Source organism: Rhynchophorus ferrugineus, unplaced genomic scaffold (assembly GCF_030347505.1).
Source record: "Rhynchophorus ferrugineus isolate W39M unplaced genomic scaffold, kcgeb_rfMv2 rfM2, whole genome shotgun sequence".
NCBI classification, from domain to species: Eukaryota; Metazoa; Arthropoda; class Insecta; order Coleoptera; family Curculionidae; genus Rhynchophorus; species Rhynchophorus ferrugineus.
In genome coordinates, this window is record NW_027472581.1 from 19,588,516 (window position 1) to 19,607,150 (window position 18,635).

At 31.7% G+C, this 18,635-nt stretch overlaps 1 protein-coding gene and 2 long non-coding RNA genes across 6 annotated transcripts in view; 1 reads left to right on the forward strand and 2 right to left on the reverse strand.

Moving 5' to 3' along the window:
• The window catches only part of LOC143190077 (uncharacterized), a 323-nt gene extending 186 nt beyond the window's left edge, over nucleotides 1–137 (reverse strand). The window contains exon 1 of the long non-coding RNA XR_013004158.1: nucleotides 14–137. This is a non-coding gene — a long non-coding RNA (uncharacterized LOC143190077). The remainder of the gene's footprint in view (nucleotides 1–13) is intronic.
• Nucleotides 1–1,994, reverse strand: part of LOC143190075 (uncharacterized) — a 24,310-nt gene extending 22,316 nt beyond the window's left edge. The window contains exon 1 of the long non-coding RNA XR_013004155.1: nucleotides 1,859–1,994. This is a non-coding gene — a long non-coding RNA (uncharacterized LOC143190075). The remainder of the gene's footprint in view (nucleotides 1–1,858) is intronic.
• The window catches only part of kuz (zinc-dependent metalloprotease kuz), a 346,072-nt gene that overhangs the window by 20,946 nt on the left and 306,491 nt on the right, over nucleotides 1–18,635 (forward strand). The window lies entirely within an intron of this gene.

Sequence of the window (18,635 nt, forward strand, 5' to 3'; positions counted from 1 at the left end):
TACTTTCATTTACCTTTTACGCTTAGTTATTTCCATCGATGCCTTGTTTCCTTGTAAAGTCATTTTGATATTACTAAATTCTCTCTTCTGAATCTTTCTTGATAAAACTATATTTAATCACTGCATTCTCCTTAATGCATTTGCCATATCTGCAAAAAAAAATTAGTATTATTTCTCTCCTCATACATTTTAACCAATCTATCACACCACCAATTCTTCAAGTCTGCTGATCGAGCTCACTCAAACCGAAGGTGTTATATCGACAATTCTTTTTTCCATAAATCCAGACAGTTCTGGTTTGAATATCCTTCTCGACCTGAATATCTATTGTAATAATTCTTTGCAATACCCCATATCAACTCAATTGGATTAAATATGCAGTGATAGGGAGGAAGACGTAATATTCTGTAGCGATAATGTTCAGCAATCTGATCAATATTTACCGAGTAACAATTTGAAAAAGTTTATTCTTTAACATGATTTCCTCGAAACTTATTTTATGTACTTTAAGCCATTCCTTAATTGCAGCCTTTCTTGATAACTTGTTGGGATTTTCTCCACCAGTATACTAAAGTAGTATAAAAGTAGTTGTTTAAAAGCTGATTTGCAAACTACTGCAGAAACAAGTTATGGCTCATTTCTCCATGGTAGTCACCCTTGGACTTAGAGGAAAATACTAATTCTGAACCAGGAATAAAAGCATTCCAGCATGAAGATGTCTGAAATGAATTATTAATAAATGTTTTTTACTAACAAAACCTAATCGATAATTATTCCAACGTTTATCTTTTTCCATCAACTTTTGTGGTCTTTATACTATATTATTATCATCTTGCCATGAGTGACTCAATGTACCATTCTGAAATATCCATGTCTCATCTAAATATACAAATTGATATAATAATTCTACCTTGATTTTGTTATATGTTTTTAAAAATTGTATTCTTCTGTGTGGAAGTCTGGAAATTCTATTAGACCCTTCGTGGGTTATCTTTACACCACTTAAATTCTATATTATTCAACATTATATGAAGGGATGTTCTACATCCCTCAAATAGCTGCATATCTTTCAGTATTTTATGGATAATTTTTAGCCTACCAATTTTCCGTGAAGTAATTGTATTAAATTATGTTCCGACTGAAAAAACTACTTACTGATTTCGTATATTTGATCTCTGATACAGCTAACATCAAGCTGATTTTGATTCGTTACCCGTTACGCATAAAGACGGCTTCTTTTTGGCGAATTTAAGGTTATATAGTTTTTTATTTTGTTAGATATTTTGACCGTGTTCGTATTAATATTCAGTGCAGCTGCAACACGCTAAAAGGTATTTTCAATAAAAAACCACGGCGATTTGAAATTTACTAAAACAAAGCGTTAACTATTGTCGGTTTATAACCCGTAATTAAAATATTTTGAAAAATTTTGCAGACGTTTGACAAATGGACGATTTTTCCAGGCTCATTCGGTGACATGTTCAAACTTGTCATACAGCATACTATCCCATTTTTAATTTAATAAAATGAGAAAGAAAATATTGTTTGACTGTAAAACGAATTTACAAATTTCGACAGGCACATAGTGATGACGTGTGTTCATTGCTGTTTTGAATAGTTTATATAATGACTTTATACACACTTGTAAAACAAAACCCATCCCATGACGTTAATATAATTTTCTGTATTGTTAGATAAATGAAAAAGAATAATTATTAGAATCGTATATATAAAAATTCATACGAAACACATGAAATAAAATCTAACCTAAAATTGTATAGACTGTATTATTTATGTTGATATTACGTTTATGAGTCAAGGTTAAATCGTATATGTAGTAAAAATAGTAAATACTTACATCAAAATAGTCATCATAGAAATGCTATCTCTATGTCAGTCTTTAAGCGCACAGTCTTTCCGTCAGTATCAAAGTATAATTTCAGATCTTTCTTGGCTTCTGTGCTATATTGCTTGAACCGAAGTTGTTAACTAACAGCCATAAGAAATCAGTTAGGATGCTTCTCTATCAGTTAATAGAACACCCATCAAACCGCAAGTCTTCCCGGATGCAATGTTCATTTACCTTTTTATGTGCATTTATGGAATATGACAATTTCTCTATTCCTGTATGTAACCTTCAACATGAAATTGTACTTTGACCAGAAGATTAAACTATTTTCTTTAATTTCCCAGCTCAAAATAAGAGGATTATTTTTTTATATCTGAGGTAAAATGTCTGTCAATGTAAATCTGTAGTGATAAAATCCCGGGAGTGGTCATTTTAGACGCGATCTACCCTTGTTTGCAAGATATCTGTTTTCCTAAATTAAACGATTAAATATGAGTTAAAAATTATATTTATGAAAATGTACTATCTACAAAATAACTCTGTAACATTACAATTTTCGTTAGTCGGAAGATACACTCAACTTGATCTAAAATCAAAGAGGTTGATCTATAATACAATTATAAAGCCAATTTGGACCTATGGCGTGCAAATATGGGGTTGCACTAAAAATTCAAATCAGTTAGTCATACAGCGCTGTCAAAACAAGGTTCTTCGATTGATTACCAATGCCTATCGCTATGTAACCAACGAAGAACTGCACGATGACTTGGAAATCAAAAGGATTTGCGAAGTTGTGCAGGATTTCGCCTTGAAACACGTAAGAAGATTACTAAATCATACTAACGTGGAAGCAATACAACTGCTGGACAGCGCGCAGGATGTCAGGAGATTGAAACGAACAAAACCATACGAACTTGTGTGAACATTTAGTGTGTAATATTAGTGTAAACTATAGCTATAAGTTAATAATTAATAAACAATTATAATTTTATAATTGAGGAATACATACTGATGTATTTTCTCGCACTTGCTTGTTAATTAATCCAAGTACATAGGAAAAGTAGTAATAAATTAACTGTAAATTAAGATTGTACTAAGCGTATCTAATAAAGATGTTATAAAAAAAATCTTTTAAAAGATTAGTTTTTATTTTACCGTTGCTGTGCCAGCACTATTTCGCCTACATTATACTGCTAATATCAAATAACATTACAGAATTTAGGCTTCCTCAAGTGGGCGAGACGTCCTCGTTTCACTTTCCATAAATATTTTATTCCTCTTCGATAATCTTGGGCCAAACACATGTCCGTTTCGAGATACTTTTGATATAACTGAAATAGACTATATCTCGATATTTGGAGGCATGTTATTTAAATTTTGGAACGGTATCGGGGTCTACACCAAATAGACCGTGAATGGGGTAGAGCGCAAACGTTTTCATGGGTGACGGTGTTGCCAAATTTATTATATTCCTTGGAATTTAGATGTAATTTTCAATAATACTGAACAACAGATCGGTTATCGTAAGTTCATTGTTACGGTCGTTATATTTTACGCGACTCTAATCTTTCATCAATACAAAGACATGCCACGTTCCGGCTTCTTTATTTTTTTCAATTAAACCTATCAGAAGACGGAAACAAAAGACTTTTAACAATAGAGAGAAATACTTTCGCTCAGCCAACCAGATGGTATTTCATTAAATCATTATCTATCGGTCGTTGCTTTTTTGTTTGTTTTTTTTTTGGTTTATTTTGATGACTGGTATTTTCTGTTGAAACATTTGCACGATGAATGAAATGTTTTCTCTTAGGCATTTATTTTTATTTTACTTTTTTTTTAATTAAGAATTTCCTAAATCGTTTTGCTTATTCTAGCCATAGAGTGAGTTAATTTTGAACCATTTACAATAGGGGGTGTAGTTTATGTTTATGTTGAATTCAAATATTTTATTACATTCAGATCATTTGTGGCAAATTCTATCTTTCTTAAGCAACGTGCCAATAATTTGGCTGAATTTTATTTGTGGCCATTATTTGCGCAGTTGAGTTCTTAATAATTATTTTGGGTGAGTGGTTCATTTATTTCATACATTTTTGGTATTTGTGTCATTCTTTATAATGAAATATTGGATGTCTAGTGGATGAAATATAGACTTTTTATATTTATGTATTAAAACAGTATATTGAAGAGATCTATAGCCTTTTGAATAAAACAGCCAATGCACGTCATCAAAATTTACAACGTTGCCGCATCAAATTTAAGTTTTCTTTCATTTCGACAACAAAATACTAATGAAAATAAAATAATGAAACAAAAATAACGTTATGAAATATGATTTATTTCACTATTATAGTACATCTAATGCATATTTATTGAAGGACTTAAAGTTTTTTTAATATATTTATATTTACATATGACAACGGTGTGGACTAGTACCAACACAAATTGAATTTTATAGACCGATTTGGTTACATGTTCGGACGCATTAGACTTTATTTTGTCTTTACTTTGTTGTTTTTAACTAGAGTAATGCTAATTAGTAAAATGAGAACGAACAAAGCTCCGAGTTGAAAAGGGATTTTACGCTTTTATAAACTGAATTTGGAAATGCGTTAGACACTGTTGATGACGTTCATTGGCCGTTTTATTGGAATTGGTTGAATTGACTTTATAGGGCTTTTCTGGTTATCGGGTAATCTTTTTCAACAGTTCAGGACTTAATAACTTTTTTATCGAAAGATATTTTCCAGAGGATTTTCATTTTTATTTTATATATTTTATATTTTCATCAGTATTTTTGTAAAATACAGGCTTTATCTGCGAGTTTTGCTTAATCTCGTTAGGCGGAGCTTGATGCAGTGGTGATTAAATTCAATTAGTATCCAGACTGAGACATTTCCTTAAACCCTTTGTGCTTCAGAACTTATTTTTATAGGGGCTTTTGTTCTATATCTTCAATATTATCAAATAACAATAATACGTATATCATATGACGTCGAATATATTGCCAATTAGGGTTAGTTAATATTTAAAATTCGTTTTAAGTTAAGAGGAAATAGAATGTTGCCTGATGCGTCAAAAAATGTAACCAATAAAATTCTTTTTGGGTTGATACTGGCCATGTTGCCAAATGTCTGCAAAGTTGTAGAAAATCTTAATTGTCTTAAACCTTAAATGTAAAACGAAAGTCAAAGCAATTGCGAGGCGCTGACGTCATACATTTTGATAACGTCAGTTGCCTGTTTTATTGGACGTGCTAGATGTTTTCATATAACACACCACTCAATAAGTTTCCTAGTTGAGAGAATCATTATTTTAGAAATTCGACATCATTCATCAATATACTCATCACAGCATATTCTAACCCGTTCCTAATAATTATACGATGATAAAAAATTCTTAATCTCATTATTAACGGCATCAGTCCTATATGTTTCCGACGAATCGAACAAACTAAACGAAACATCATCCTGCAAATATACCATCGGAACTTCCGCATCGGTTCATCTTTATGCATCATGAATCCGGCTATCTGCGAACGAATCTCGGCCTTAAATCATTCCAATTAAAACCGTAATGACCTACGTACAAATTATGCAGAAAACAAAACAAAAGCGGTTTTGTAAATCCTATGCGGAATAATTAAGCTCGAAATAAAATTAAAATAGTATATATCTTGATATGATATGGAGAGATTTAACATTTTTTTCCGTTTCCTTTCCCACTTGATGTACCAATACCGATTAATTAGGATAATACTCGTAATCATTATAAATTATTCCGGTTCATTGATTGCAATTTAAATGGATGCTTGTAGAAATAGTGAGAGAACTTAATTTAGTATTTGGTTTTTTATTTATTTTTTTTTATAAATGTACAAGGATTGAATTAATTTTGATTTCCTCCATAACGAGTGTACTGTGAGAAATGAGAAATCATATCACAAACTTTTTTCGAAAAACTTTGAAAAATTAATTTCTATTGTATGTACTTGTATTTAAAAAAAAATTATATATATAGTCTATTCAAATATTGTAGTGACACGGGAGACCTGTTGAAACGTCGCAATGTTGCCGCAGTAACTCTGAGTTTTAGTACATTTTGGCTCTGACATATAACAAAATTTTAAATAAAATTTAATTTAAATTTTAATTTAAATTTAAATTTTAAATAAATAATGAAACAAAAATGTTATGTATTGTAATTTATTTTAACATTATAGTACATCTAATGCATATATTATCGAAGAACTTAAAACTACAATTAATTATACGCCCACAATAATTTATAGGTACAGTTCTTTTATTATATATCCATTGAAATTTTTTTTCACACTAGTATAGGTAGAGTTTTAGGCACGTCTTTTTATGTAGCGGTATCGCCCGAAGGTTAATCTACCTAATTAACAATTGTAGACCTGATTAATGTATTTTATTTTCATTAGCGAACTTATTTATGTTTCACGCTTATTTCTTGTTTCTTTTGATGCACTGTTTCCTTGTAAAGTCATTATAATATTACTATACTTCTCCTTAGTTTATCCTGTTACTACCTGTATACATCTTTCTTGATAAAACTTCATTTAATCACTGCATTATTCTTAATGCATTTTCCATATCTGCAAAACAGTTAATATTATTTATCTCCTCATACATGTTAACCAAATGTTCATGTATATTCTGAACAATAACACACATGCTCATAAAGCTTTCACACTCTATAATACAATTTCCTACAATTAAAGTATATTAATTGTATACTGACCTTTAGTTGTTTCCTCTTTCATCACCCTGCCACTTTCAGAAAGACTAATCAAGTTAATCATTAAGCTGTTTATTTCCATTCTATCAAAAACTTGCTCAAGATTCTACCATTTGTCAATTTCTTCTTCAATGTGTCTGATCGAGCTCACACAAACCGAGGATGTTATTTTCGAGAATGCGTCTTTCCATAAATCCATACAGTTCTGGTTTGAATATCCTTCTCGACCTGAATCTACTGCAATAATCCATATCATCTCAATTGGATTAAATATACAATGATAGGGAAAAAAATATAATACTCATGTATCTTTTCTCAGGCTTATTTCTAAAGAAGTAAATTACATAAGATGCTATTAAATATTTCACATATATTTACCTTTAACTGCAGCCTTTGTTGAGGCACTTGTTGGGATTTTCCCCACTGGTGTACTATATATGTATATGGTATATATGGTGTATTGTAATAACGGATGGTTCCTCCAAGTCCTTTAAAAGCTGATTTGCAAACTACTGCAAAAAAGTTAGGGTTCATTTCTCCATGGTGGTCACCCACGGACTTAGAGGAAAACACTAATTCTGCACCAGAAATAAAAGCATTCCTGTTGCCAACATGAAGAACTATATGTCTGCAATGAATTATTAATAAATGTTATGAGTAACAAAAATTAATCGATAGTTATTCCAAACTTTACCTTTTTCCATCAACTATTGTTGTCTACACTATATTTATTATCATCTTGCCATGAGCGATCCAATGTACCATTCTAAAATATTTATGTCTCATTTAAATACATAAATTGATATAATATGTTAATTCTTCTTTGATTTTGTTGTTTTTAAAAATTGTATTCTTTTAAAAGCAATCTCTGTTCCATTAAACCCCTTCTTGGGTTATTTTTACACCACTTAGATCCTATATTACCCAACAGTGTATGAAGGGATGTTCTACATCCCTCAAATAGCTGTATATGTTTTGGCTTTTTATGGATAATTTCCAGACTAACAATTTTCTCTGAAATAATTATATTAAATTATGTTTCGATTGAAAAAACTACTTACTGTTTTTTACATTTCGTATATTTGATTTCTGATACAGCTAACAACAAGCTGATCTTGATTCGTCATCTGTTTCGCATAAACACGGTTTCTATTTCCTGAATTTTAGGTTATATTGTTTTTTATTTTTTGAGATATTTTAGTGGCCCTGACCATGCCCGTACTAATATTCAGTGCAGCTGCAACGATTTCAAATTTATTGAAACAAAGCCTTAAAACAACGTTTGACGGTTAAGATGTAATTATAATATTTTGAAGAATTTGCAGACGTCTGGCAAACGGACAACTTTAGCAGGCTCATTCGGTTACATGATTGAATTGAATGATTGAACAGCATTCTATCTCTTTTTAAATAGAATAAAATGACAAGGATATTATTGTCTGACTGTAAAACGAATTTACAAATTTAGACGGACACATATTGACACACGTGTCACTATTGTTTTGAATTGACTATATATAGAGATGAACATTTTCATTTTTCTATTTATTTCTTTCATATAAGAAAAAAACTTATAAATATCGTAGTGAAAGTATCAGCCCATTAAAAGCATAAAAAAATGAGTATTTATTACTCTAGCAAATGTTAAAAAAGACTAATAAAATTAGCAATTGTTATTAGTGACACTTAAATGTCTTTCTACTTAAAGTATTTCTGACTGTACTCTATAGATTATCAGATAATACAATTAGATGTTGAAAAACATCGAGTGTGGTCGTGTGAAAAGCAGCAGTGAAAACCGAATTCGTTTAGTTCACAATTTCGTCTAAAAGGTATCGTGGAAAAACGCGTGATACATCTGTTTTTCAAGTGCAGCTGTTTGGCCAATTAATGATACTGCATTGTGTAGTTTAGGGATACTTCTACGAAGGATACCATTAAGTTGAATACATAACGTTTTCGACTGTACAGAAAGATAACATCACGTTTCTTTGTGACAGAGGTAATTTACATTTTTAACGTTAACATTTCCCAGTCGGTTTGGATTATTTTTTGTCATTTTAGTCGATTTTTATCTTACGTATTTTGTCTTACGTTTGTGTGTATATCTATAATAGTTTTGACAATATTAACAAAAGGAAATGAATGTCATTTTTATTTCATTAATCATTTTTAGAGCATGTATAGGTATAGTTCACAACGTAATAAAAACAGCAGATCGTCTTTGCCTTGACTTGGAAGGTATTGTTTTTCCCTATTTGCAACGTTTGAGTGGAATCTCGGAAACGCAACTTAACTTTATCTTAAAATATGTTAAAGTATAGCCTTTAGCTTTGTGGAGATTCCTAGTTGCTATATCCAATATTACTTATAATAATTATAAGTAATAATATAGTAAACCGTTGCTGATAGGTAAGAATACATTATAGTTTTAGCTGTATCAAATATTGCACATTAAGACAGCAGATAAATTTAAAAATTACTGCAGAATAAATCACTACACCACAAACCAAGATAAATACAAAACCACAATAAATATAAAGTCAATAAACCACGGCTGTGTAGATAAAGTTATGGTATTTTCTATAATTTTAACTAAACTCTAATTTTTAAAAAGGCCAAGAAGATGAAGATTCCGAAATGAAAGTATCAATATAACTTTCAGATATAGATATTATTCAAATATACTTATAGATATCTTTCAGGCATGATGACTAGAATAATCACAAAAATATTGATTTATAATAATTAGAGATAGACAGATTGTAAAATGTTAAAAATGTTAAGTCATGGTGCTAAGAGGAAGAATACTAGAACACTTCAGAGAAAGAGAATTCAAGTGATTGTGTAGTGTGAGTGTATCCACCAGTTATTAAACGTGGTAAAATTTAGAAGAAAATCAATTAAAATACCAGCAGTATAGCCCCTGAATCCTTCCAAAGAAAATTAGTGCAGCTAATAAGTATTGTTGAAATCAATTGTCCCATATTTGCTAAGATATGTTGACATGGTACAGTTGACTATACAGTATTATCAAAATGTTAATTTTAAATGGTTATTGTAACTACAACACAGAAATGTTTAATCTTTATATAGTTGATGATGGAGATGTGATTTTTTAACTAGTGACTTTTAACAGCTCTGTGGAATTTAAAAAGTCTGTCCAATGTTGTACCGAATTACCTTGGAAATCGGGAAAAAGAAAATGCATAAATTGTAATCTTGAAGTTTATTTTAATAGCCTTACAAACTTATAAGAGTTCACGCAACTGCAATATTTCATATTCAAAACAAAAACAACAACAAAATATGTTTTTAGACACTTTTTAATTTATTAAATTCGCCTATGAATTCTTAATATAGATATCTTATTATAAATAGATATTCTTAGATAAATAGCTTGGTTTCTTTTACTTGACACCAGCGACAACATTTGGACTTTTGGATAATTTGAATATACAAAAGTATTTAATTAATATTTTGTTTGAAGCCATTTTCTTCTGTCTGGTTGGCATTCGAATATTGTAGGAATATTTTCTAACTTCATAACGCTCGCAAAACTACATATCACATTATATTAAATGTAATTCTTCCATTATACGGTTACTCAAACAAGAACAAAATTATTAGGGACTCATATAAACAGTAAACAAAACAAAGGAAGCTTAACCTCAACTTGTATCAAGTGTTATTTACCTCTATATTACATTTATGAGATACTTTAGGCGTAATTGAGGAAATTAAACTACTAAATACTTATATCAGAATGGTCATCACAGCAATAAATTACCGATGTACAAGCTACATCAGCTTTGCAAGATTTAACCATATTTCCTTATCTTTGTGTGTTTACCCATGTAATTATAGCACAACATTTTTAAAATAATGTAGTAAAACTTACAACCGTCCGTTATCCACACAAACCGTCCAATGCTACTAAAACATCTATTAAAAGTTTATTTATATATGCGTCATCGATATTTGTGACGTCAAAAAGTCGCAATGTTGCCGCATCAACTCTGAGTTTTAGTTCAGGTACAGCTATAATAATTTATACGTAAGAATTAAAACCTCTTATCACTATTGCTTTCAAGAATTTTGCATACGTCTGACAAATGGACAAGTTGAATAGGCGATACGTCACGCACATATTTAAGGTGTTTTAGAACATATTTGGAATTGCTTTATTTCCAACATAATTTTTTCTCACACCCATATTTTTCTGGAATTAATATTTATTCCGTATGAAGTAAATCCTTTAAAATTGTCATCAAGTAGTTTTTAAAAATTAACCATCCTGTCTATTGGACACAAGAAGGGAACCAAGGAAAATCGAAAATGTATAAAACTTAAATTAGTTACTAAGATGCGGTTCTGAATAGTTATAAAAACGATATTTGGATTCTACGAGTCGAGTATTAAGTCGATTTGTATTTTTGGCGAATACCCGCCGGGTCCGAGTAAGGAATTTTAACGAGTTTTTAATGAAAGACAGCTGTGTTGTGCCCGTGTACGTCGTCTAGCCGTTGGAAGTTTCGTCAGGCGTTCACCCTCTCGAAATTTTCGACGGTCTCGAGAGCTGGCCCGCCTCGTCTGCGAGCACCGTCTCCTCCCGGGGTTCAGAGTTCCTTAACCGCCCTTTGCGCTTCCCTCTGCCGACTGGAGACGTATTTTACTCGACGGTGGCGGTAGGGCCCAGACGGTTTTCGTGTTTGTGACGTACCTAGAAATTGGGCGGGCGATGGAATGCGACGCCACGGCGAATTTCGCCAAGGAAACGAGATAAATTGGGCTGATTATGTTTATTTTTTAATAGGTTAGGTGATTTACCTTTGTGCAAGAGACTGCGTAATTCCCTTTCACGGTGTTTACAGTTGATCTTTTGAGTTGCTTAAAAATATACTTTATCTTGATGGAAATTATTTTTTAACCGACTTTAACAGAATTGAAAAAATGATATTGTATAATGTTATTGCTGAACTGGTGTGACGAAAAATCGGAAGTAGTTCAGTGCAAAAAGTCAGTCAGTTAGAATTTTAAGCAATAACCTTATTATATGAAACGTCGTAGAAAAGTTGTATCCAACTGTTTCTATGGTGTAATGGTTAGAACGTTGAGCTCACGCGCGGAGGTCGATGATTAAATTCCCAACAAGGCAGCAGCTTTTTTCTGTTCTAGTTTGATTGGAACATGTGTCAAATCACCTAGATTAAGTGGCGGACCCCGAGGCTTGTAACAATTTCAATTGTTTTGATCGGTTTGAAGCGGTGCCGAACCTAAACTCTACAAAAATACATATACACAAAATTAAATCACAAACAAAACATATCTGTTTAATTTGGTGCTTGGCACCAACTTCAAAGTGATCAGTTGGTAGTAGTTAAAATAATATTGTAAATAGATAAATAGGTTTAGATATGTATTATGCTAAATTGTGTGCATATTGTAGAATGTAAAATTGAAAAGTACCCGGTCTCACACATAGATGGCGCTACTAGAATTAAATCCATATGTTTTCTTAGTTAGTCCTAACCCTCAAAAGATGCGTGTATCGACAGCTCATTAGTTTGTGAATTACAGCATTTGGAGTGAAGCAACTTTTGTTATTGTGAAAAAAATTGATAAAAAGGAATTTTGCGTGTTGATAAAATATTGCTTTTTGAAGGGAAAAATATAGTTGAAGCAAAAACTTGGCATGATCTCGAGTTTCCGTACACTACCCCAGGAAAATCAATCATCAGAAATTGGTATGCTAAGTTTAGACGTGCTGAAATGAGCACCGAAGACGGTGAACGCAGTGGACGCCCATAAGAGGTTGTTACCGACGAAAACATTTAAAAAATCCACAAGATGATTTTGAATGACCGTAAATTGAAGTTGAATGAAATAGCAGACACTCTAAAAATAGCAATTGAACGTGTACATCATATCATTTACTAATATTTGGGTATGAGAAAGCTCTGTGCAAAGTGGGTGTAATAAACCCGAGTTTTTGCGTCGATATGTGACACTGAATGACACATGGCTCCATCATTTCACTCCGAAGTCCAATCGACAGTCATCCAAGGTGACTGCACATGATGAACCCGCTCCAAAGCGTGGGAAAACGCAACATTCGACTGGCAAGGTTATGGCATTTGTATTTTCGGATGCGCATGGAATACTTTTCTGGACTACCTTGAAAAAAGAAGAACCATCAACAGTGACTATTACATAGCGTTATTGGACCGTTTGAAGGACGAAATCGCCCCAAAACGGCCGCATTTGAAGAAAAAGAAAGTGCTGCTTCACCAAGACAATGCACTGTGTCAAAAATCCATGAATTGTGCTTTGAATTGCTTCATTATCCGCCGTATTCTCCAGATCTGGCCCCAGCCACTATTTCCTGTTCTGTAATCTCAAAAGAATGCTCGTTGTTAAGACATTTTCGTCGAATGAAGAGGTTACAATAATAATTTGTGTTTATTATTTTACTAGTTTGGAGGTAATCTACTAACTTTTGCATCCTAAAAATTGACGCTAACATTTTTATGATCGATTTCTGGACACGTATTCGGATTTATGAGAGATCATGAATATGTTCTTATCTAATAAGTAGTCCGATAAGTATTTAGCCTAAAAAGGAAAATAATTTTGGAAAAGTGACGATGTATTTCTCAACATAGTCTCCTTTCAGCTCGATAGGCTTGACCTAGCGATGCTCCAACTTTTTTAACCCGTCTGAAAAATACGTTTTCTGGAGGTCTGCAAAGAGATCCTCCCTAGCGACGATGACCTCTTCACAGGAAATTTTCGGCGAAGTTCGAAAACAAAAATAAGTCGTACGGAGCCAAGTCTGGATAATACGGACAACTTCATCGGTCCATTTAATTTCAGGGTCATTTTCGGATGCATAAAGCGTTAGTATAGATTATTGTTGTCGTAAATTTCGCTATTATTTTTTATTGAACTATATAACAGTCTATATTAACTTAATAATAATTAAGTATACTAACAATATATTAATAATTTAATTCTATATAATCAGTCAAATGTGTTTTACCAATATCATTAAAAATGTGTTTGTGTTTTTTTACCCTATTACGCTAATAATATATAAGGTTATAATGTACCACTGTATTAAAGTGTATTATCATTTATCATAAAATAAACTGAACATAAGTTCTCTATTTATATATGTCTATATAATCATAAATATTGCATATTTATTTATAAAGAACATACAGTGAATGATGATCGAAACATAGATTAGAGATAATATAAAATATTTTGAACAAATAAATTGAACCGACCTCACTAAAAGGTAAAAAATAATCAAATTTAGATTTTTAACACAAAAAGGGCGTTTTAAAATAAAATATGTGCATAATAATAGTTGTAACTACACGTATTTTATATTCTACTACATACACACAATTTAGCTTAATACCTACCAATAGATAAATATATTTACAACATTATTTTAACTACTATCAAAAGATTACTTTCAAATCGGTGCAGAGCAACAAATTAGATTTATTTGTAATTTAATTTTGTGTATATGTCACAAAATTATATTATTATTTTTGTATTACTTGGATTCTGTATCGACATTAATTATGTTAAACATTCCATAGTCGATTTTATTCGATGTTTTCCACACATTTTCCGAGTTATCACGTTCCAGAATTAGAATATCTCCTTTGACGCGTCTTTTGAGTTCTTGGTTCTAATTAGTGTTGGGAACTATCGACTGTTTACTAATTCACTACTTTTTACTATCGACTGTTTGAGTCGCTATTTTCGGCCCGACTGATTTTGTTACGATTTACTATCGACTGTTTCAGTCGTACTTTTAGTTACTATTTTTGGTTCTACTAGTTTCATTCGACTGATGTTTAACGTTCTGGCTCTGTCGTCCTAGCCGCGACCTTGACTAAAATATACCCAATTTATGCTTAATATTTTTATGATTTTTTGGTAGTTTGTTTGTAAATAACAATATATTGTATATTAATATTATAGCATTTTGATATAATATTTTTCAAGATTGTTAATGTAATTGGGTAAAAGATTAAAATTGTGAATGATAAATAGTACAATATTTTGACTGTTTTTATGGCAATAATAGGTAATATTTCGATTACTCTCTTGATTTTTATCAAAAAATATGTCCATTCAATAATAAGTAAAGCATTTATATCATTTCATTCAGATTATTTTTAATTATATCACGGATTAGTTTTTTTTCTGTGATTAAGTATATGTTTAATTTTTATATAGTATTTATGATTATTGTACATCTTTAGTTTTTAGGTTTTGTTTAAGTTCTATTGTCTATATTAATTATAGTATATTATCTAAAAATAGCAATTAATACATTAAAATACAATAAAACAATTGTGGGGTATTATTCCATTCCTTAGAGAAATTGCATTCCTTTTTACAGATCCACAGAACATTCAAATATAAAAGTAATTCAACTTCGTTTAAAATTAAATTATAAATTGCATGTTATGTTTTATTATAATAGTATTCAGTAATTATTTTTTCCTTTTCTTTGTTAAAGTTAGATCGTGAAGGAATTTATACATCTCCGTCTCTTACACTACCGTTAGAAAATATAACCACATATAAAATTGCGTTTCAAGCGACTATCTCCGTCCATTTCTCTCTCACAATTTATATAGGAAAGGATTTGTACATCTTCGTCTGACATCACGAATTGAAAACAACAGTCGAACCCTGATTTGACTGAATAGTTAGAAAACAGTAATTACTATTTTCAGTCGCTAATTTTTTTACTATCGACTGTTTCGACTGTTTTGCGACTATCGACTGTTTCGACTATTTTCAGTCGATAGTTCCCAACGCTAGTTCTATTCCACACTACTCTTCGTAGTATAGATCGAATAACATTTTAAAAAATATAACGTATTAATTTTTTCTAACAATAAACTCTATTTAAAAATAAAACAAATCGTTTAGACGGTAACATCAAGTGGGTGATACGACAGCTGGAACGACATAAATCATATTTAGGAATTGTTAATGTGTTAATAAAGGTCGTACAGTTAAATGAACTTAATAAAATATTAACTGGTCATGAAGGACGATACACCATTGCTCGAATCGCTATCGTAATATCCATTTAGCGAAGAGAAGTAAAGGAGATAATATTCGCTTCGAATTTTCTTTTTGCGCCCATTATATAAATTGTCGAAGGGTCGAACATTAGAACTTGTCTGGCACTTAATATCGTGGTGATTTTTGTAGGCCATTTTCAGAAGAACCAACCGAAATGATCAATTTTATATATTATATTTGGTCTGCTTGTATCTAGGTAGGCGCAAAATTGTTAGATTACCAATTTATGTAACATGAAAAGATGTACTTAGTATTATGTTAATTTAGTACATCATTCAGAATATCTCCCCTTTAACCAAGAGAAACTTTTTGTATATATTTAACGTTTTTCATTCATACAGTCTATACAGAATATTTTGATTTAGGTCGCTTCAGACGTTTTTTTTTTAAATATACAACGTGGGGCAAAAGTCCCACTACCATTTTGATTCCCTGTAACTTTTTTTTTTATTACTCTTCGTGAGTCCACAATCTGCCCTATTGGCAATAAGTATTTCTTCTGTTTATATTATATATACATGGCATGTAGAAAATCACTTCATTAAGCAATCTTCTGTATAAAATATTATCTTAATTAATTAGTCTTATTCTAATGCTTATTCTAAACTCTACATATGTCCAGTAATCAGATCAGGTGGTGTTAAACGTTTTAGTCTACGCACTTCACTATCACGTCGCATATTTAGCTGATTAGCGAGTACATTGGGATGCACTGACACTCTTTCGAAGTACTTCACACAAACACGTTGAATTACACTCGTTATAGGTTCTAGAGGAATATCGCGTTGTATCACTTTATTTGAAATATAGTACGGAGCATCAACAATGGCACGCAACACCTTATTTTGGAACCGTGGAATGATGGATATATTAGATTTGCTAGCGGTACCCCATAGTTGAATTCCATATGTCCAAATGGGCTTGAGTATAGACTCATACAGCAATACTTTGTTATCTAATGATAACTTGGATTTGCGCCCAATGAGCCAATACATTTGATATAATTTTAGTCCTAGTTGTTTCCATTTAGAGAGTATGTGCTTCTTCCAGGTTAGGCGTCGATCTAAATGCATACCAAGATATTTAACATGCTCTGCTTGGGGGAGTTGACGATGATTGATATTTACTGGTGGACATGTTCTTCTACGCAGGGTAAACGTTATATGCGTAGATTTTGATTCATTGGCTTTAATGCGCCATGTCTTCAACCATAGTTGTATTTGCTCCAGGTGGGTTTGTAGGTTTATTGATGCTGTGACTGGATCTTCATGGGATGCTAAGATTGCTGTATCGTCTGCATATGTTGCCACAGTAGTTATTTTTGTGGTGAGCAGATCAGCCGTATACAGAAGATACAGTACTGGACCCAGTACCTACCTTGCGGAACTCCTGAATATATGGGATTTAATTCGGTATGTTCATCGCCTTGATTTACAATAAAATGTCTGTCAGTGAGATACGATTTTAGTAGCTGATAGTCCGGATGAGGGAGAAGTTTCTTTAGTTTAACCTGCAAGCCCGTATGCCATACTTTGTCAAAAGCCTGAGATATGTCTAGGAAAGCAGCCGAACAATATCTTTTGGCATTTAGGTCAGCGTTTATTTGGTTTACAAGTCTATGCACTTGTTCTATAGTCCCATGCTTATTGCGAAAGCCAAACTGATGTTCTGGAATAATTTTTCTTTTTTCTATTATACAGTTTAGTTTTTTTATGTATAATTTCTCGAAAACTTTCGATATTATTGGTAATAAACTTATAGGTCGGTAGGAGGTCACATCTTCTGGTATTTTTCCTGGTTTAAGTATCATTAATATTTTAGCTACTTTCCAGATACTAGAGAAATAATTAATTCGTAGCATAGAATTAAATATATATGTTAGCCTTTACTGATAGTTCTTTTAAAATTTTGCCAGTAATTAAGTCATAACCAGGAGCTTTTTTAATATTAATCTCTCTCATTATTGTATGTTTAACTATTTTGACCGTTAATTTCTCGTGCGGTAAATCCATTTGAAATGGCGAATCTAGAAAGCTAGTAATTTTATTTTCGTCATCTTTATGTAGCTGAGACTGGAAAGGTTTAAAAACATTTTTAAGTGTTTTGAGAAAATGTCGGCCTTCTCTTTATTGCTTCTCGCCCAATTATTTTCGCTTGTTTTAATTGGTGGGTTATGCTGGTGGGATCTCCTAAGCTTTTTTGTTGCTTTCCACAACGAATAGTCTGTAGCCTCAGTTGATGTCAAGTTTTCTAGGTATTCTTGAATGCCTTGGTTTTGTTCAATTTGGATTAGATCTCTCAGCTCTTTTATGGCATTATTAAATTTTCTTTTATTCTCTTCAGTCCTTTGCTGTTGCCAATTTCGTCGTAACTTTCTTTTTTCTGCTATCTTTTTCTGTATTGTACATGATATATGTGTATTTTTTCTTGGAAATGTTTCACTGTTGGGAGTCGCGGAATATGCTGCCTCCTGTATATTTTTTGTAAGATTTATTGCTGCTGTTTCTATATCCATTTCAGTTTGTAATGGTAAGTTTAGAGAGATATTTTGGTCTAAGTTTTCTCTAAATGTTAGTTCTATTATTGCACAGAGAAGGGGGTTTATCTTTGATGGTAATTTTTGAAGAAATTGTTACTATTATTGGTGAATGATCAGAAGACAGGTCGAAACATGATTCTGCCTGACACTTTTTTGGATCAATATTTTTTGTAATACAGAAATCTATTGTATCTGGTTTTTTATTTCTGTCTGAAGGCCAATATGTTGGTTCACCAGTAGAGATATGTTGTAAGTTATCTTTCCTTATGGCTTTGAGCAGTTCTCTACCTTTTGAGGTTATTATTCTTGAACCCCACATTAAATGTTTTGCATTATAATCTCCTCCTGCTATAAATC